Source organism: Miscanthus floridulus, chromosome 15 (genome assembly GCF_019320115.1).
Source record: "Miscanthus floridulus cultivar M001 chromosome 15, ASM1932011v1, whole genome shotgun sequence".
Lineage (NCBI taxonomy): Eukaryota > Viridiplantae > Streptophyta > Magnoliopsida > Poales > Poaceae > Miscanthus > Miscanthus floridulus.
The window spans coordinates 77,863,377-77,885,970 of record NC_089594.1 but is presented as its reverse complement, the minus strand read 5'-3'; the positions used below and the strand labels follow the sequence as shown (position 1 = coordinate 77,885,970).

The 22,594-nt window shown below is 47.3% G+C and overlaps 1 pseudogene; it reads right to left on the bottom strand.

The window, feature by feature from the left end:
• Window positions 1-958: 958 nt before the first annotated feature.
• LOC136507733 (uncharacterized) lies at window positions 959-20,460 on the bottom strand (annotated as a pseudogene).
• Between the last annotated feature and the right edge of the window lie 2,134 nt (window positions 20,461-22,594).

The following is a 22,594-nucleotide window of genomic DNA, read 5'->3' as shown; positions in this document are numbered from 1 at the left end:
TCTCCTCTGGTTGGAGCATATAAGTCATACTCCTGACCCATTCATGAGTATCTAGAGATCACCCAAATCTCATAGAATGTGACTAACAGTCAAACTCACATATGTGTGTTTCTCGAAAGATGTTCTATTGAACAACATTTTTGCTTCAACAATCCACTTTGAAACACATTAAGGTATAAAACCAACCTGCCTTACAGAAAAAGAAAGAAATGCATCTGACATGGGTTTAGTTAAGGGTCTTTTCTCACAGCCTACCCCTAGCTTGTTTCACCATCCTACTTCACGGGATCTCCGATCACATAGAACAGGTTACCACCATGATACACTTCATGTAGGTCTCAAGCCCATTTCACTCGATGCACTATCTATCACATTACGTGATAGTCCCTTAGTGAATTGATCTACCAGATTTTTAGATGTGTGGACATGGTCCAACGCTATCACTCTGGAGTTTCTCAATTTTCTGATAGATTTTAATCTCCGCTTAACATGCCTTGTGGACTTCATGTTATCATTAGAACTGTTTACCTTAGTTATCATAGTTTGGTTATCATAGTTCATGGAAATAGTCGGTATAGGTTTCTCTACAACCTGTAAATCTATAAGGAGTTCACGAAGCCACTCGGCCTCAGCGCCAGCAGTGTCTAATGCTGTGAGTTCTGCTTTCATTGTTGACTTTGTTAAAACGGTCTGCTTGCAAGACTTCCAAGAAACAGCACCACCTCCAAGCAAGAACACATATCCGCTTGTGGTATAAAGCTCATCAGCATCAGAAAATTCAGTTAGCATCACAAAAACCCTCTAGTACCTTCGGGTACCTGGTATAGTGAATGACATAGCTCATAGTACCTTTCAGATAGCACAGTACTCTCTCAAGAGCACACCAATGATTATCTCCCAAATTTGACACAAACCGGCTTAGTTTGCCACAGCAAACTAGATATCAGGCCTCGTAGCGCTAGCCAGATACATAAGCGAACCAATAATTTGGGAGTATCTCAATTGATCCCTTGCCATTCTTCAATTTTTTCTTAATAGCACACTAGGGTCATAAGACGTAGGAGTAGGTTGACAGTCACTAAACCCAAAGCGACTCAATACCTTTTCCACATAGTGAGATTGTGAAAGTGTAATCCCACCATTGCCTTCTCTTAGCAGCTTGACATTAAGAATAACATCAGCTTCTCCCAAGTCTTTCATCTCAAAATTATTAGACAAAAGGTCTTTAACCTCCTTAATCACATTAAGGCTAGTTCCAAAGATCAGTATGTCATCAACATATAAACACAAATCGCTCCTTTGCCCCCACCATACCGATAGTACACACGTGTTAGTTTCATTCACAACAAAGCCAATATATGTCAAAGTTTTGTCAAACTTCTCATGCCACTGCTTAGGAGCTTGTTTCAAGCCATATAAGGACTTCAATAACTTACACGTCATGCCCTCTTGACCATTTGCTACAAATCCATCTGGCTGATCCATATAGATCTCCTATTCTAACTCTCTGTTTAGGAAAGTCATCTTTACATCCATCTAATGAATGATAAGACCATGAGAGGCAGCCAGAGAAAGTAACACTCGAATTGCGGTCAATCGAGCAATATGTGAATAAGTATCGAAGAAATCTTCACCTTCTTTCTGGGTATAACCGTTGGCCACAAGCCTTGCTTTGTACCTCTCAATTGTACTATCAGGTCTAAGCTTTTTCTTGAATACCCATTTGCATCCTATTGGTCTACATCCACAAGGACGTTTAACAATTTCCAAAATTCCATTAGACATAATTGAATCCATCTCACTCCGTACTGCTTCCTTCCACAAGTCAACATCAGGAGAGGAATATGCCTCTTTCTATGGTTCTTGGTATATCATTCACAAGGTACACAACATAGTCATCACCAAAAGACTTTGCAGTCCATTGTCTCTTACTCTTTCGAGTGACTACAATGTCATCCTCCTCAGGATTGTGCACATGGGGTTCCTTAGAATGTTCTATCGGAATAAATTGCTCATGGGAAATTATAGATTCATGACTAGTTGTGCTAGGTGTATTTTTCATAGGAAATTCACTTTCAAAAAATGTAGCGTCTCTGGACTCCATGATAGTATCAACATGCATGTTAGGTACCCCAGAATTTATAATTAAGAATCGATATCAACGATGTGAATAGCATAACCAAGGAAAACACAATCAACAATTTTAGGTCCAAGTTTGCGCTTTTTGTTAATTGGCACATTCACTTTGGCCAAATAACCCCAAGTGCGCAAATATGAGAGATTTAATCTTTTCTTTTCCCATTCTTCAAATGGTGTGATTTCTTTATTTTTTGTAGAAACTCTATTCAGGACATGACACGCTGTCAAAATAGCCTCACCCCACCATTCCTTAGATAGACTTGTTGTCTCCAACATGATGTTAACCAACTCAGTTAGAGTGCGGTTCTTTCTTTCAGCAATCCCATTGAACTGTGGTGAATATGGCGGTGTCCTCTCATGAATAATTCCATGTTCTACATAGAATTCAGAAAATTCACTTGAAAAGTATTCTCCACCACGATCAGACCTTAATTGTTTAACTTTCCTCTCAAGTTGATTTTCTACTTCAACTTTATAGATCTTAAAATAATGCAATGCTTCATCTTTTGTTTTTAACAGGTACACATAGCAAAATCTAGTACAATCGTCTATAAAAGTCATGAAGCATCTTTTGCCACCTTTAGTTAACTCTCCATTCATCTCACATAGATCGGAATGGACTAGTTCTAATGGTGCCAAGTTCCTCGTCTCTGCAGCCTTGTGAGGCTTACGAGGTTGCTTAGATTGCACACACACATGGCACTTAGAACCTTTGACCAAATTTATTTTCAGGATTAAATTTGGATTTGCAAGCCGCGATAGACAACCAAAATTAACATGACAAAGACGTGAATGCCAAATATTTGATTCATCAGGAATAATAGCATTAATCACAATCTTATTACACACATCATTATGCAAGGATAAGCGGAACAAGCCTCCGCAGTCATAACCTTTACCAACAAAAGTTCCATACTTTGACAGTACACATTTATTGGCCTCAAAGACAATTTTATAACCATCTCGACAACATTGAGAGCCGCTAACCAGATTCTTTTTTATGAAGGGGACATGCTGCACGTTCTTTAGTAGCACCGTCTTTCTCGAAGTGAACTTCAGAATGACCGTACCAACACCAAAAACACGCACATGAATATTAGCCCCAGTGTCCATCCACCACTCAGGCGAATAACAAATTGAAAGAACAGTAGGTAAAGAATTACCATACCCAGATGTTCCTCCTTCAGCCTCGCTAATAACCATATTTGCAGATTTCTTCTCTTGCTTAAATTTGTTATCTGGGCACAAACTTGCCTAATGCTCATCACTCCCGCAAACAAAGCAACCACCATCTTTGTTGTTCTTTTTCTTCTTAAAAGTGATTGTTTGTTTAGGCTTCGAGTTATTCTCTTGCTTGTTCTTCTTCTTATTACGAGATGTGTTGGGTTCATAAATTCGGGGTCCCTCATGGAGCAGCTTCCCAGCAAAGGCTTGGCCTAGCACACAACGTTGCGAACCAACGCGTAACTCTTGGGCCAGCCCCAGTACCTAAATGAAAGCTCTAGTTTGGTTTTGGTGAATTGATGAAACCCTAAGTGGTAACCTAGTTTATCAAAGTGATTATGAGATAGGTAGCACTACTCCAAGCGGTGAAGAAAATGAAGATCATAACATGACGATGGTGATTCCATGGTGATGATCAAGTGCTTGGACTTGAAAAGAAGAAAGGGAAAAACAAAAGGCTCAAGGCAAAGGTATAAATTATAGGAGCCATTTTGTTTTAAGTGATCGAGACACTTAGTGAGTGTGATCACATTTAGGATTGATAGCCATACTATTAAGAGGGGTGAAACTCGTATTGAAATGCGGTTATCAAAGTGCCACTAGATGCTCTAACTCATTGCATATGCATTTAGGATCTAGTGGAGTGCTAACACCCTTGAAAATGCTTTGTGAAAATATGCTAATACATGTGCACATGGTGATACACTTGGTGGTTGGCACATTTGAGCAAGGGTTAGAAACTTCACCAGCGGAGTGTCCGCCCATAGAGTGCGGACAGTCCAACGGTGCCACCGGTGCCCTATACAGAAAAGACAGGGGTTCATAGAGTGACCGGACACTGGGTTTAGAGTCCGGTCAGTGACAGTAGTAAGCACACGGTCTCGGTCTTGTGACCGGACGCTGGCGTGTAAACTGACCAGACGCTCATGGTCTGAGTCTGGTCAGTGCTGACGTACGCTGACGTGAGGCACACAGAGGAAACTTTGAGTGACCGGACGCTGGGTGAGTCTGGTCAAGCATGACCGGACGCGTCCGGTCATAAAATTTCACGTTTGGAACCTTACTGGAAACGACCGGACGCTGGGATCCTGCGTCCGGTCACTTTCTAACTGATGCGTCTGGTCATCACTTGACCGTTGAGATTGGGCGATTGGCGTTTGAAGTCGATGACACGTGTCAAGCATCGGGCGATCAGACACTGGGGTCCTACGTTTGGTCGATCTGACCGGAGCGTCCGATCACTCCGTGTTGTGCCCAGTGAAGGGGTACAACGACTCTATTTCGTGGGGGCTTCTATTTAAGCCCCATGGCCGGCTCAAGCTTACTCTCTTGGCCATTTGCATTGACATAGCAACCTTGTGAGCTTAGCCAAAGCCCTCAAACTCATCTCCATCATTGATCCATCATCATTGTGAGATTGGGAGAGAATCCAAGTGCATTGCTTGAGTGATTGCATCTAGAGGCACTTGGTATTCGTGTTTCACTGCGAGATTCACTTGTTTCTCTTGGTGGTTGCCGCCACCTAGACGGCTTGGAGCAGCGAGGATCGTTGAGCGGAGGTTGGTGATTGTCTCTAGCTCCGATCGCGGTGATTGTGAGGGGTCTTGTGCCTTCCTCTGCGGAGCACCGAAAGGTAACTCTAGTGGATTGCTTGTGTCATTGAGTTACCTCACTTGTGGGTAGGTTCTTGCAGTGTCCAATTATGTGGACAAGGTTCGTGCAGCACCTCTTAGCCACCGAACCACCAAGTGTTGGTCGACACAACAGGGACTAGCGTGCCGGCAAGCACGTGAACCTCGGGAGAAAAATTAGTTGTCTCTTGTGTGGCAGAACCGCCCGAAATAGCATACTTATAGAGGCGCTCGTCTTCCACCAGACACTAAGCACCCCGAAAGCAACTATAGCGAGCGGTGTCCGTCGGGCACACCCCAAGGGAGAACTCGAAAGATCCACATTTTCCCCAAGGATCAAATAATGAGAACGAGTTACAACACAAGTCCATTTCATACATTAGAGTTTCTTAAAAAGTACATTATTACAATACCAAATACAGAGTGTAGAATGATAAACAACAGAATATTAAAAAAATAACATCTAGCGATAAGGTAGCGAGGATTCCGTCTGAGCCCACCAGAAGGATCCTCCACACAAGGTACTTCTCAAGCATCACCTGCAACAGGGGTAAATAAACCCTGAGTACACAATGTACTCACAAGACTTACCCGAATAGTGGGAATAATTTCTCGACTCCAAGGAATATGATAGGCTTTATGGTTTGCTGGTTTTCTTTAGCAGAAAGCAATACTAATAGTGTGTCCTTATTTAGGTATTATTATTATCAGCCGTATTAAATTATCATCTAGCCAGTCTATATAAGCACCTGTCTACTTTCAAGCAAGGGTTGAGCAATCAGTTATATTTCTTCTTTCTCCACTTTCAGTTCTTACTACGGTGCTAAACCACAGACAAGCCGTACCGGATCCCCCGGCGATTCATGAATTAATGTGCCCAACTAGGTGCCCTGAAAACACACGCCCCGCTTGTACCCAGGTACAAGCAGGACTAACCCACCACTCTCTTGTCCTGAGTGTCTAGGTCCCCGTCCAAACTTGGACTCCAAGCCCCCACTCCTGAGTCCCAGACTCAGTGCGGTGCAAGGACCTCCACCACCTCCTCTTCCCATCAGTCGGTCTGGAAAGAGCCGGATCCGTGACAAGAGAGCAGCAAGCCTTCCCTGCGCCCATACCCAAGTATGCGCTCGGGACAATAATCTGTGACTTGCCTAGAGTCATATACAACGACCGGTCCTTAATCGACACATATAGGGAAAAAGTATAACCGAGCTATGCTCTGTTGGCCGCAGGACACAACCCCTCACACCCACTAGTACCCAATCCATATCCCTACCTGGTCACCATTTACCTTTCCATCATTTTATCATGAATGTTTATATTTTAACACCTATTTGCGAGTAACGGCAGGTTACTCATGCTACCGATATCCTGAGCATAGCAGCTACTCGACCTATACTAGTAGGACTCATGGGTAGATATCTTTATGCATGTAGTTTCCATAAAATGCCTGTAACGTAAGTACACATCATATATATATTCAGTGATCATTTAAAAATAGGGGTTATGCACCGGGGCTTGCCTTGGGCAGGTGCTGGGTCAGCAAGGTCAGTACCAACAGGCTCCTGGGCTTCCTCCTATGCGAAGATCTCCTCCTCGTATTCCTCGATAACCTCGTCGTATTCCGGCTCGCCGACGGGTACAAAATCTACCAGTTCGTGATCTACATGAAATGATGATGCAATGATTAACACTACGACAACAGCAACTCTAAATTTAAAAGTACATCTATTAAACTACTAAGTGAGATCTACCCACTAAAGGCTAAGCTACGTATTGTCACCACTAACAAGTATTTAGCATGGCATACATTCTTATAGCAATTACCAATGTTCTTACTCCGAACGCTAATTTACACTATATGCGATAAAGCAAAGGTAATAGCCACTCTATCTAACAACTCGTTCTAAGGCTACGAAATTTATAGCAAGCACATAATATCCTAGTGAACATACTATAAAATTTCTAAAGCTAAAACTATTACCGATTTGCCATAAGAATTCCTACCAATTATTGATCAATATACGCTAAGCTTTCTAATTAGATTTTATAAGCCTACAATCATAACAGCTAACTGTGAACTAACCACACTAACAGATAAATGGCATTTTTGCGAACCTAACAAACTTGGTTTCACTATTTTTGGACAACTATGCAATTTACTATGATTTATCGAAGTTGGATTCATAACTAAAACCAAATAAGCATTTCTATTCTCTGGAAAATATGAAAACCGAATTCTACTCCTTCGGCCCAACCCGCTGGCTCGGCCCACGACTGTGCGGCGCGCATGCCAGAGCAGCGTAGCCCATGCGCACGCATGGCCGAGCCGGCCAACGGCCCGCGACGGGGGAAGGCCTGCGCGCGCTGGCGGTTTCGCGGAAACGCCCCCGAACTACTTGACATTTACCGCGAGCGCTAAGACACTATTTACCCAGTCTATGATTTTATAGCTGCACCCTCCCTTTTCTTCTCCTTTACCATGGCGAAGTCCCTAGCCCTAGGGCGCGCACCGGCGCGATGACGCGGGCATAGGACAACCATGCCGGCACCACCCGACCTCCCACTACTTAACTAAGAGGCTGATGATTACCTCAGAGACAACACACGGTGGCTGGAAGTGCTACGGTGGACAGGGGCGTCGTCCCGGACTCCCTCCCCGGCGGTGGCCCTTGACCTACAAAGGCCGGGCGTTCCCGTAAGCAACAACGAAGGCAAAGCCAGCACATGAGCTAGCGAGCTCTAGGGAGTGCTCACAGATACCTTCACGTTGACGGTTCAGTCGGAGGTGGTCTAAGAAGAGCTGGCCACGTGCGCGTGCGGCGGTGCGGCGATGCCCGACGGTGGCACGTTTGCGCCAGAGACTGCTACACGGCGGCAGGGCTTAAACTAAGGTGAGCACGGTGACACCTGACTGGAGGAGAGGCTAGAAGCATGAGGGATTGGACCGAGATGCTTTGGTGGCGGTGGTAGCCGACGGCGCAGGCACTCCTGGTCTTAAGGAGCTGAGGTCGCAACTTTTCAAAATTTGGGCCTATGGCGGAGCTACAGTCGGCGATGCGGGGTCAGTAGGGCAGCTGGCTACCTAGCGGAGTCGATCACGTGGTCAATTTGATTATGGCACTACGGTTGTGGCGAATTGGGGGAAGTCGTCATGGTGGGCATGGGACAGCGGAGGCAGGGGTGGTCATGGCGCGGCTTGGCTCAGACCTACGATGGTTGTCAATGCAATTACTAGCGTGCATAACCATGGGGGAGCAGCAGGATGTGGCTCCAGGCACCAGTCAGCATGGCGTGGCAGCAAGCCGATGAGGCAATGGCACGGTGATGCAGCGGGCAGCGTTCGACAAGGGACACATCATGATTGTGACACCGAGGTGACGGCGGGCAGGCTGTCGTCCAGCACACGAGCAGCCAAACGATGTCAACGGGTGCAGAACCGGCGTGGCGACGGACAACGCGTAGCACGGGCCCGGCGCACTCTCGGCCAAGGTAGTGCAGAGTAGGGCATGGCACGGCAGAGTTGGCCGGTGGCCTAGGCGCAGTGCAACAGCCGGTGAGGTGATGCACGCCAGCGGGGCAGCAAATGGCCAAGGCAAAGGCGCAGGGTCAGCGCGCGTCAGCGTCACGGTGGCTTGAGGATGAAGGACTGTGCCTTGGTGCGCAGTGCGGGTCAGCAACGATGGCAGACCAGGCAGTGGTGGTGGTCACGGACAGCGCGGCGGCAGGCAGCCTTGGCGCTCAGCGCGAGAGTCGTGCCCGGCGATACGGTGGAACATGATGCGCACACGGATGCGGCCGACGCTGCAGAGCATTGGCAATCTAGCAGCGTGCTAGACCAACGGTGACCGCGCCCAATGCTAACTCAAGTGACGCGCACACTTTTTAAAGCAAGCAAAAAACTTGTACACGATGCTCCAAAAGCCGAACTAACTATTCGATGCACAAGAGGGTACGTTGGGCTATCTAACGGAGCCAAGATATCGTACCACACCCTAAGCCAATCACTCTACAACCATCGCCAAAGGTGGCTCCGTCGACCCAGTTGTAAACCTACGCGAAACAACGTCGCCCTGAATGATTTCACGTCGAATCCCCATTTCAACCTCTGAACACACTATCTGACTATCCTTGCCCTCGACTAGCTGACTATCGCCGTTCACAAAATGTTCTTTAGCCTTTTTGTTTCAAGAACAATTCGATTAGAACAGTATTATATGAAACATAACCATGGACTCATGTTTCGTATGAATGTTTCAAGTGCCAAACATCGAATTATAATTCATGTCATACACATATGCACATAATTATGATGCTCATGAAATGTTTTAGCAAAACATTACAATGTAACACCGGGGTGTTACAAATCTACCCCCCTAAAACAAAATCTCGACCCGAGATTTCATGTGCCTAGTGTGAGAAAGAGACAGGGAATACATTTTTAACGCAGCAACTAACTATCCGAGCCGGCGAGAAGGTGGGGGTAATGCTCTAATATGTAGCTCTCCTGTTCCCAAGTGGCTTCCTCTTCCGAATGATTTTGCCATTGCACCTTGTAGAATTTAATCACTCTGTTCCTGGTCACTCTCTCCTTCTCATCCAAGATCTTGATAGGGTGCTCCACATAAGACAGATCAGGTTGGAGCAGAAGTCCTTCAATTTCCACAGCTTCTTTAGGAACCCGTAGGCATTTCTTCAATTATGAGACGTGAAACACATTATGAACTGTTGAGAGAATTTTAGGAAGCTAGAGGCGATAAGCCACGGGGCCACATTGTTGCAACACCTTGTATGGACCCACATACCGAGGGGCTAACTTGCCATGGACACCAAACCGATGCACCCCTCTCATAGGAGATACCTTGAGATACACAAAATCCCCAACTGCAAACTTCAAAGGCCTTCTTTGCTTGTCTGCGTAAGCCTTTTATCGGCTTTGAGCTGCCTTCAAATGGTCGCGAATAATACTGACTTTCTCTTGAGCCTCTTTTGTGAAATCATGCCTGAAGTACCCACGGTCTCCTACTTCGACCCAGTTCAGTGGTGTTCTACATTTCTACCCGTATAAAGCTTCAAACGGTGCCATTCGGATACTCTTTTGGTAGCTATTATTATATGAAAACTCAGCCAACTTCAAACACTTATCCCATTTCTCAGGAAAAGAAATGGTACAAGCTCTCAACATATCCTCGAGCACCTGGTTTACCCTTTTAGTTTGACCATCAGTTTATGGGTGGTATGACGAGCTTCTGAGGAGATGAGTACCCAGACATTCTTGGAGTTTCTCCTAGAAACGAGAGACAAAAACTGACCCTCTATCAGAGATGATAGTAAGAGGAACTCCATGTAGGGTCACAATCTGATCAAAGTATATCTCCGCATACTTTCTGGCAGTGTACCTAGTATCCACTGGAAGGAAATGGGCCGACTTGGTGAGGCGGTCAACAATGACCCAGATGGAATCAAAGCCCATGGAGGTGCGGGGTAATCCCATAATGAAATCTAGGGAAATATCCTCCCATTTCCAAACAGGAATGGGCAAAGGCTGTAGATATCTAGGAGGACGCATATGATCTGCCTTGACTCTTCCGCAAGTGTCACACTCTGCAACAAACTGGGTAATATCTTGCTTCATGTAGGACCACCAGTACAGTTGGCACAGATCATGGTACATCTTGTTGCTGCCAGGATGGATAGATAGCTTGAAATGATGGGCTTCTTGCAAAATCTTTCTTTTCAACTCTTCATTAGACGGAACCACCAGTCTATTCTTGTATCTCATGACCCCCTGCTCATCAATGCTAAAATGAGGGCCACACCCTTCAGCTATCAACTTCCTGATGTGCGGAATCTCTTCGGGGTCTTCCTTCTGTTCCCAAATAATCTGCTCCAGCAACTCTGAGGTCAATGCAATATGAGCTAACATCTCTGTATGGTGGAGAGACAAGGGTATCTCCTCAACCGGATATGACTTACGACTCAAAGCATCAGCTACCACATTGGCTTTTCCTGGATGATAATGAACTTTCAAATTATAATCCTTTATCAACTCTAACCACCTTCTTTGCCTCATGTTCAGCTCAGACTGAGTGAAAATATACTTGAGGCTCTTGTGATCTATGAAGATGTGCACTTTGTTGCTCAACAAATAATGCCTCCAAATCTTCATAGCGTGGACAACAGCAGCCAGCTCTAAGTCATGAGTGGGGTAGTTCACCTCATGCTTCTTTAGTTGGCGCGAAGCATAAGCTATCACATGCCCATCTTGCATCAGCACACACCCCAACCCCATCTTTGAGGCATCACAATATACATAAAAGGGGCTCTCAATATCTAGTTGGGCCAACACAGGAGCAGTGGTCAGAAAAGTCTTCAGAGACTGAAAAGCTTCTTCACATGCTGGACTCTAGTCAAACTTAGCTTCTTTCTAGAGCAGCTTGGTCATGGGCTGGGCTATCTTGGAGAAATCAGGGATGAAACGCCGATAGTATCTAGCTAGACCTAGGAACTGACGAATCTGATGCACAGACTTGGGGGACTTCCAATCCAATACATCTTGCACCTTGCTGGGATCTACATAAACGCCTTCAGGTGTCAACACATGCCCCAAAAACTGCACTCGATCTAACCAAAACTCGCACTTGCTGAATTTGGCATATAGCTTGTGCTTCCTTAGTCGAGTCAGTACTATCTGGATGTGCCGGGCATGCTCTTCATCATTCTTGGAATAGATCAAGATGTCATCAATAAAAACCACCACAAACTTATCTAGCTCCGGCATGAAGACTGAATTCATCAGATACATGAAGAAGGCAGGAGCATTAGTAAGACCAAAAGACATTACCAGGTACTCATATAGCCCATACCTAGTAGAGAAAGCTATCTTTGGTATATCCTGTGGCCTGATCTTGATCTGATGATAGCATGATCTGAGATCAATCTTTGAGAACACCTTAGCACCAGCCAATTGGTCAAACAAGGTATCTATGCGGGGCAAAGGATACTTGTTCTTCACTGTTACCGCATTAAGGGGGCGGTAATCCACACACATCCACAAGGTACCATCCTTCTTCTTCACGAAAATAGCTAGGCAACCCCATGGTGAGGAACTCGGGCGGATGAAACCTTTGTCCATCAATTCTTCCAGTTGCTTCTTCATTTCTACTAGTTCTCTTGGAGCCATGCGGTACGAACATTTGGAGATGGGGGCAGTACCAGGCTCAAGCTCAATGGAAAATTCTACCTCATGGTCCGGTGGCAACCCAAGAAGATCTTTAGGGAAAACATTTAGGAACTCACATACTATCGGAATGGAGGTAAGATCAAGAACGGCTTCAGCACGGGCAGCAACAGGTAAGACTGGTTTAGAGGGTATAATAAGGGACATCCTATCCTCAGAAGAAGGAAGCCGTAACTCCACACTTCACCTCTTCATATCCAATACTACCCCATACACCCGCAACTAGTTCATTCCAAGAATAGAATCAATGCCTTGCCCAGGCATTATCATGAACTGTAGGCGGTAAGTGTGGGTGGCTAATACCAAACTTACTATATCTGTGCGGGTATTGATGAATATTTGTGAACCCATAGTATGGATCTTATAGGCATACGGTATAGCCATAAGTGATAAGTTATGCTGCTCTACAAACCCTATGCTCATGAAAGAATATGATGCACCAGAATCGAATAACACCAAAGCTAGATGGGAGTCGATGGTAAACATACCAGCCATAACTGTCTTCGGCTACACAACCTACTAAGCATCTGTAAAGTGCACCTGACTAGACCTGCTAGGCACTTTCTTCTTGATGATAGTCCTCTTGATAAGCCTAGAATTCGTGGACGGTTGGGCTGACTGAGCGGGCTAGTTCTAGGGACAGGGCCAGGCATAGTGGCCATCCTTGCCACACTTGAAACAAGCCCCTGGCCTGTTCCTGAACCCCTAACAAGGTGGGACCTGCTATCCCTAAGACTGCTATGGCTGCACCTGCTATGGATGTGCATGGTACTGAGTGGAGGAAGTCTGCGATGTCTGTTGAGGCTGTCGGAACGAAGGCCCGCTAGATGGTTGATAGGGCCCCCACCGGACAAGCTGAATCTTCTAAGTGTGGGGGTGGCTAGAAGATCCTACGCCCCCCCGCTTCCTCTTCCAATCAGCTTGAGACGCCCGTTGAAAACCTTCAACGGAATGGCGGCATTCATCATAGCCCCAAAGGTCTGATAGTTCCCCAGATATAGTTTCTCCTAAAGAGCAGGAGTGAGGCCATGAAAGAAGCGGTCCTTCTTCTTATCATCCGTATCCACCTAACTGCCAGCATACTGAGCCAAGTGGTTGAACTTGTTCACATACTCCATCATAGTCTTGTTTCCCTGGCGCAGCTCCAGGAACTCGGTCACCTTCTGGTTCATAACACCAGTAGGGATGAAGAACTCTCTGAAGGTGGTGGAGAACTCCTGCCATGTTGCCAGATGATCTGGCAGCTCTGTAGCCTGGAAAGTTTCCCACCAGGCACCTGTGGACCCCAAAAGCTGCTAGGACGCAAAGTACACCTTCTGCTCATCGGTCACTCCAAGTAGTCAAAACTTCTGCTCCATAGCACGAAGCCAGTGCTCCACCTCTAAGGGCTCGTCAGACGGCGTGAACACGGGTGGGTGAGTCTTGAGAAAGTCCTAATAAGAGGACTATCCCTCAGGACGGCGGGCACCACCCCTGTTCCCACCGTTGCCCCCGAGACCTCCGCAGGCAAGGCCCGCGATGGCCTGTGCCATAATCTCCATGGCACGAGCTGTCTCCTAGCGAGCAGCAGCTGACTCCCGGCGAGCAGCCAACATCTCTGCCATAATCTTAGCTGGGGTCATCGGTGGAGGCGACGGCGGCGGCGGGAAAGGATGAGGAACCAGATGTGGAACCTCTTGACCTCCCCCATTGCCACGCTCAAAGGCTCGACCACTGTCACCGTGGCCCTTGTTAGCCGCTCCAGAACTGGTACTCCAACGTCTAGACCTTAGGTTCATCTGTAAGAGATAGGAACCATCCATCAGAACACCCTTCTGATCAGAACTAAGGGATTAGAGAGATAACAGCACAATTATAAAAGCATTTCATTTAGTTAGTCCTACCAATTTACTAATTCTTATACGTGAAGGGGGAATTTTAGTTCAGTAAGATGCTATTATCATGATGCATGCTTTGACCTATACGTTCACTCAAGCCAAAATATAGCGGCATTCATAGAATTTTTGGCACATCGCACACTCACTTTCCGTATACAAAGCGATTTCTTACGCAACGTAAGTTAGTGTACCTGCAGAAAACTGATTAGATAAAGCCAGTGCCGCTATCCTAGATATACCATATTGCTAGGGCTTATACTTATATACCTAATATAATCGCATCCTACCTTTTTGCAAAACCTTTTGTTGGTCCAAGTTTTAAAGTTTTGAAAAGAGTGGTGAACTCGTAACCATTATTGGCTCTGGTACCAACTGTGGCAGAACCGCCCGAAATAGCGTACTTACGGAGGCGCTCGTCTTCCACCAGACACTAATCACCCCGAAAGCAACTATAGCGAGCGGTGTCCATCGGGCACACCTCGAGGGAGAACCCAAAAGATCCACATTTTTCCCAAGGATCCAATAATGAGAACGAGTTACAACACAAGTCCATTTCATACATTAGAGTTTCTTAAAAAGTACATTATTACAATACCAAATACAGAGTGCGAAATGATAAACAACAAAATATTAAAAAAAATAACATCTAGCGATAAGGTAGCGAGGATTCCGTCTGAGCCCACCAGAAGGATCCTCCACACAAGGTACTCCTCAAGCATCACCTGCAACAGGGGTAAATAAACCCTGAGTACACAATGTACTCGCAAGACTTACCCGAATAGTGGGAATAATTTCCTGACTCCAAGGAATATGATAGGCTTTATGGTTTGCTGGTTTTCTTTAGCAGAAAGCAATACTAATAGTGTGTCCTTATTTAGGTATTATTATTATCAGCCGTATTAAGTTATCATCTAGCCAGTCTATATAAGCACCTGTCTACTTTCAAGCAAGGGTTGAGCAATCAGTTATATTTCTTCTTCTTTCTCCACTTTCAGTTCTTACTACGGTTGTAAACCACAGACAAGCCGTACCGGATCCCCCGGTGATTCATGAATCAATGTGCCCAGCTGGGTGCCCTGAACACACACGCCCCGCTTGTACCCTAGGCACAAGCAGGACTAACCCACCACTTTCCTGTCCCGAGTGTCTAGGTCCCCATCCAAACTTGGACTCCAAGCCCCCACTCCTGAGTCCCAGACTCAGTGCGGTGCAAGGACCTCCACCACCTCCTCTTCCCATCAGTCGGTCTAGAAAGAGCCGGATCCATAACAAGAGAGCAACAAGCCTTCCCTGCGCCCATACCCAAGTATGCGCTCGGGACAATAATCTGTGACTTGCCTAGAGTCATATACAACGACCGGTCCTTAATCGACACAGACAGGGAAAAAGTGTAACCGAGCTATGCCCTGTTGGCCGCAGGACACAACCCCTCACACCCACCAGTACCCAATCCATATCCCTACCTGGTCACCATTTACCTTTCCATCATTTTATCATGAATGTTCATATTTTGACACCTATTTGCGAGTAACGGTAGGTTACTCATGCTACCGATATCCTAAGCGTAGCAGCTACTCAACCTATACTAGTAGGACTCATGGGTAGATATCTTTATGCATGTAGTTTCCATAAAATGCCTGTAACGTAAATGCACATCATATATATATTCAGTGATCATTTAAAAATAGGGGTTATGCACCGGGGCTTGCCTTGGGCAGGTGCCGGGTCAGCAAGGTCAGTACCAACAGGCTCCTGGGCTTCCTCCTGTGCAAAGATCTCCTCCTCGTATTCCTCGATAACCTCGTTGTATTCCGTCTCGCCGACGGGTACGAAATCTACCAGTTCGTGATCTACATGAAATGATGATGCAATGATTAACACTACGACAACAGCAACTCTAAATTTAAAAGTACATCTATTAAACTACTAAGTGAGATCTACCCACTAAAGGCTAAGCTACGTATTGTCACCTCTAACAAGTATTTAACATGGCATACATTCTTATAGCAATTACCAATGTTCTTACTCCGAACGCTAATTTACACTATATGCGATAAAAGCAAAGGTAATAGCCACTCTATCTAACAACTCGTTCTAAGGCTACGAAATTTACAGCAAGCATATAATATCCTAGTGAACATACTGTAAAATTTCTAAAGCTAAAACTATTACTGATTTGCCCTAAGAATTCCTACCAATTATTGATTGATATACGCTAAGCTTTCTAATTAGATTTTATAAGCCTACAATCATAACAGCTAACTGTGAACTAACCACACTAACAGATAAATGACATTTTTGCGAACCTAACAAACTTGGTTTCACTATTTTTGGACAACTACGCAATTTACTACGATTTATCGAAGTTGGATTCATAACTAAAACCAAATAAGCATTTCTATTCTCTGGAAAATATGAAAACCGAATTCTACTCCTTCGGCCCAACCCGCTGGCTCGGCCCACGACTGCACGGCGCGACGCTAGAGCAGCGTAGCCCATGCGCGCGCGCGGCCTAGCCGGCCAACGACCCACGACGGGGGAAGGCCTGCGCGCGCTGGCGGTTTCGCGGAAACGCCCCCGAACTACTTGACATTTACCGCGAGCGCTAAGACACTATTTACCCAGTCTACGATTTTACAGCTGCACCCTCCCTTTTCTTCTCCTTTACCATGGCGAAGTCCCTAGCCCCAGGGCGCGCACCGGCACGACGACGCGGGCATTGGACGACCACACCGGCGCCACCCGACCTCCCACTACTTAACTAAGAGGCCGATGATTACCTCGGAGACAACACACGGTGGCTGGAAGTGCTACGGTGGACAGCGGCGTCGTCCTGGACTCCCTCCCCGGCGGTGGCCCTTGACCTACAAAGGCCGGGCGTTCCCGTAAGCAACAACGAAGGCAAAGCCAGCACATGAGCTAGCGAGCTCTAGGGAGTGCTCACGGATACCTTCACGTTGACGGTTTAGTCGGAGGTGGTCTGAGAAGAGCTGGCCACGTGCGCGCGGCGGTGCGGCGGTGCCCGACGGTGGCATGTCTGCGCCAAAGACTGCTACACGGCGGCAGGGCTTAAACTAAGGTGAGCACGGTGACACCCGACTAGAGGAGAGGCTAGAAGCATGAGGGATTGGACCGAGATGCTTTGGTGGCGGTGGTAGCCGATGGCGCAGGCGCTCCTGGTCTTAAGGAGCCGAGGTCGCGACTTTTCAAAATTTGGGCCTATGGCGGAGCTACAGTCGGCAATGCGGGGTCGGTAGGGCAGCAGGCTACCTAGCAGAGTTGATCACGTGGTCAATTTGATTATGGCACTATGGTTGCGGCGAATTGGGGGAAGTCGTCATGGCGGGCATGGGACAGCGGAGGCAGGGGTGGTCATGGCGCGGCTTGGCTCAGACCTGCGGTGGTTGTCAATGTAATTACTAGCGCGCACAACCATGGGGGAATAGCAGGACATGGCTCCAGGTGCCAGTCAGCATGGCATGGCAGCAAGCCGACGAGGCAACGGCACGGCGACGCAGCGGGCAGCGTTCGACAAGGGACACAGCGTGATTGTGACGCTGAGGTGACGACGGTCAGGCTGTCGTCCAGCACACGAGCAGCCAAAACCGGCGTGGCGACGGGCGGCGTGTAGCGTGGGCCCGACGCGCTCCTAGCCAAGGCAGTGCAGAGCAGGGCATGGCGTGGCAGAGTTGGCCGGTGGCCTGGGCGCAGTGCAACAACCGGCGAGGTGACGCACGCCAGCAGGGCAGCAAACGGCCAAGGCAAAGGCGCAGGGTCAGCGTGCGTCAGCGTCACGGCGGCTTGAGGACGAAGGACTGCGCCTCGACGCACAGTGCGGGTCAGCAGCGATGGCAGACCGGGCAGTGGCGGTGGTCGCGGACAGCGCGGCAGCAGGCGGCCTTGGCGCGCAGCGCTAGAGCCATGCGCGTGCCCGGCGGGACGGTGGAACGCGATGCGTGCACGGACGTGGCTGGTGCTGCAGAGCATTGGCAAGCCCGCAGCGTGCTAGACCAACAGTGACCACGTCCAGTGCCAATTCAAGTGACGCGCACGCTTTTTAAAGCAAGCAGAAAACTTGTACATGATGCTCCAAAAGCCGAACTAACTATTCGATGCACAAGAGGGTACGTTGGGCTATCTAATGGAGCCAAGATATCGTACCACACCCTAAGCCGATCGCTCTACAACCATCGCCAAAGGTGGCTCCGTCGACCCAGTTGTAAACCTACGTGAAACGACGTCGCCCCGAACGATTTCACGTCGAATCCCCATTTCAACCTATGAACACACTATCTGACTATCCTTGCCCTCGACTAGCTGACTATCGCCGTTCACAAAACGTTCTTTAGCCTTTTTGTTTCAAGAACAATTTGATTAGAATAGTATTATATGAAACATAACCATGGACTCATGTTTCATATGAATGTTTCAAGTGCCGAACATCGAATTATAATTCATGTCATACACATATGCACATAATTATGATGCTCATGAAATATTTTAGCAAAACTTTACAATGTAACACCGAGGTGTTACATCTTGCCCTTTGGTATTCTCTCGGTGATTGATTTAGTATTCATCTTATGATTGGTTCACTCCTCTACACGGCATTATAATCATCCTACTCACTCATTTATATTCTTGCAAACTAGTTGTTGCAAGCTCTTTAGTGTAATTAGAATTGAGAGCTTGCTTTGTTATTTTAAGTTCATCTAGTGGAGCTCTTTAGAGTAGTAAGATTGATAGCTCTTAGTGAGTAGTAACATTGCAAGTCGTGTGCCTAGTAATCATTGCAACTAGAATTGTTGGATAGGTGGCTTACAACCCTTGTAGAGTTAGAGCAAGTTTGCATTTTGCTATTTGTCATACTAATCAAATTGCTCTAGTTGATTTGTAGATTTTTAAATAGGCTATTCACCCCCACTCTAGCCATATTAGGACCTTTCACTAAATGATAGACCAGAAAGGCAATCCAATCTCCGATCGGAAGGCCTATCGAGGAGGAACGGCGCCGGCTTCCAACTCTGGCCCACCTCTCCGATCGGAGCGCTCACTTTGGTCTCCAGCCCACCTCTGGATGGCTTCTCTGACTGGAAGGCCTGGACAAAACACCACTTCCGACTCCGACCCGCTTCTCCAACTAGGAAAACGCCGAACCCCTACTTACAGCTCATCTCCGACTGGCGCAATCAGAACCGAATGGGACCAACCGACTGGGGATGCCCGCTCGGTAAGGACCAGAAAACAGATGGAGAAAGTAGGGCAGGGCGCACAAGTCAAACCGCAATACCAGGGACCATACCCTGTGCACCTACCAGATAGTACCCTGCCACCCTCCTAGCACAACAGTATTGTGGGCACCATCAACTCCCATACCAGACAAACACAGTAAGGCTCCCCCACATGCCTCTATGCATCAACAGTGTTGTGGGCGCCAACATTTATCATACCAAGAGAACATGGTAAAACCCCTTGTATGCCTCTCGGCATCAATAGTATGACAGGCACCGACGTCTGCCATACCAGAAGAAGACAACGCAACCTCCCACTTGCATCTGACATTAAATAGTATTGTGGGTGATTACCATCATCTTGTACCCGTCGGCATGGGCAACAAGACTTAGTAGCATACGTACTCTCTCCCTCTCGCTTGTAAGGCCATCTCCTTCATCTACAAAAGGGGATGCGCTCCCTCCCAGCAAAAGGATTGATTAGTTCACTAGTACACAATAACAGAACCGCCAGGTTCAAACCACAAGTACACGCTCAAACACTTAGCACATAGCGGGGCTTCCATCACTCTCGGCCCTTCAGACCAGAGTCCGACTCGACCTCTTGTACCCCCATCTTTCTCCTTCTCGTTTGTAACCCCACTGCAAACTTCGAGCACCTAGGCTCAGGAATAAAGTCACCGACCGACTCAAACTGGACGTAGGGCACGTTGTCTGAACCAGTATAAACCCTATGTCATTGAGTGCTAGGCCACCTCTGATCACAACGTATGACAAAACTATAAATATTTACGTGTTGGTCACTTTCTGCACCGACAAGATGCATTTGAATTTTTCTTCTACACCATATTGGCACTAGAAGACTCAACACCTTTCCCACGCGTGTCTTTTGCTCTCGCCCTCTCCTCAACATCAAGAGACCCAATAAGCTTAGCCACACTAAACTCTTGTCTCTTGTGTTTTAGGGAGGTAGCAAAATCCTTCCAAGAAGGTGGCAGCTTGGCGATAATACCACCAGCCACAAACTTATCAGGCTACACACATGAAAACTGTTCGAGTTCCTTAGCCAGTGCCTGTATCTCATGAGCTTGCTCGACCATAGAATGGTTGTCAACCATTTTGTGGTCAAATAGCTGCTCCATGATGTACAGCTCGCTACCGGTGTCAGAAACACCAAACTTTGCATCAAGTGCATCCCATCCTCTGCGCGCGGAGCCGCTGCTGCTGCTTGCGCAGCCAAGTGGTGCTGCCGCCGGCCTCGCCGCGCTGCCGCACTACCGACCCGCCCCGTGCCATGACGCAGCCACTGCTAGTGTTGTCACATCACCGTCGCGTCCACGCCTGTCCTCTGCACCTCTGTGCCGTTGCCACCATAGTTCGAGGCCGCCATTGCCACGCGAATGTGGCCGAGCTCGCCGTTGCCTTGTCATTTATGGCTCTGCGGCCGCACGAGCCATGCCGGTCGGGGACGCACGCGCTTGTCAGAAGCGTCTACGCGCGTGCCTCCACGATCAGGCCGACCACGTCCTGCCAAGGCGAGACCGAGACGAGCCCACTCGCCGCCCTGTCTCTCTCTGCTGCCGCCGTCAAGCTGCACCATCAGTTAGCCACCGAGTGATCACCTCCATTCAATTTAGCGCATCCACGTCTTCACCATTAGGTGGTTTCACTGTCCGACCCCACCTAGCCATGAAGAAGGCACTGCCAAGCTCCAATTTTGGAGTTTCCTCACCGCCGTGCCGATAAGGTCGCGTCCGGCCATGGATGTGGGCAGGCCCCTACCGTCCCTCCCGAGCCAATTCACCTGCACCACTAGCTTCACCTTGCCTCCCTCTCCACCTTGCGCACACCAGTGGGACCGCTACCGCCTCTCCGTCGCCGCTGACACGACCGCGCCACCGGGGTGCGTCGCAGCACGGCTCGCCCGCACGTGGCCACACCTCTTCCGCCATCCTCCACCCCAACCATCACCTCGACTAGGTCCACGGTAGTCTACTAATGCTCCCTCGCTAGCCAGTTAGGTTCTTAGGTGCTCTAGATCGCCGGGGCAACTACGCCGCCGCCGCGGACGGCCGCGCATCGTTGCAGCTCGCTCCAGCGCGTCCCGCCGCCCCGTGTTGCTGCTTGGTGTAGGCGGTTGGACCATAGTTCAAGGGCGGTGGTGAGTCGCCCCCGAGCCGCCTCGGGAGGGAGAAGGCGCGGGGGGAGGATTGGTGGTATCTGCCAAGTCCACCAATAAACTTGTTAAACTGTTTTTATTGTGTTTCCCGTGTAATATTGCTCCCTGTGATCTACGAGGTAGAGTCATATGGCCACGATTTTCTAGAAGAAAACTTATATTACGAATATATTTGGATCAAATAGTCTCCCTCTCAAAATATTTCAATCACTTTTGTTAGTTGTCGGGGAGTATTAATGTTTCATTAGTTTATAAATAAAATTTAAGATCATGTTTGGCACAGCTCCCGCTTACGAAAGCTTTGACAGAGTAGCCAAAGGAGCCGTATTAAACGTCTGAAGAGGAGATCCTATTTTTTGACGTACAAAGAGGAGAGCTGTTATTGGTATAATGAAAGAGGAGCTATGATTTGTGAGGAGCTATTAGAAGAGGAGCAATGTCAAAACAGGCACTTTGGGTGTTTAGTTTCAAGAATAAGTTAGCTCATCATCTACTTATTTCTTACTTTTTTCTGTTTAGGTGGTGGAATGAAATAAGTTGATGCATCGTCAGTTTGTTACTCACAAATCAATAATTAGTATTAGTATAAGGAATGGAGTCATTCCACTAAATTTAAGAAATGAATTCATAGTCTCATCTAGGATGAAGGGGTTCCTCAGCACAAACACTTCGAATGTGATGTCATTTTAACACATGGAATATTCCATCTTTATGGTGCACAAATATTCATAGTTCATGTGTTCAAGATAACACGATGGACCATGGAGGGTTTGTTCGGCTGTGCGTTGCACCTGCACGAGACACAAAAGCTGCACTAGATCACTAAGTTCGCTGTACAAATTTCTATCCCCATTATTATTACATAAAATAAATAAATAGTTATCCTTATTATAAACTATAAGTACAGGGGTTTACAATTCGAAAATTTTCTTATACCGAGGTTTAAGCACGAAACACGCGCCCTCGCCACTTTTGAACGCTGTGAATGCGAAACAGAAACAGGCACAGCATGCCGTAACAATTGGGCGTCCCAATCTTTTTTTTCCCCTCCTCGGCCAACGTGGCCGCCGCGT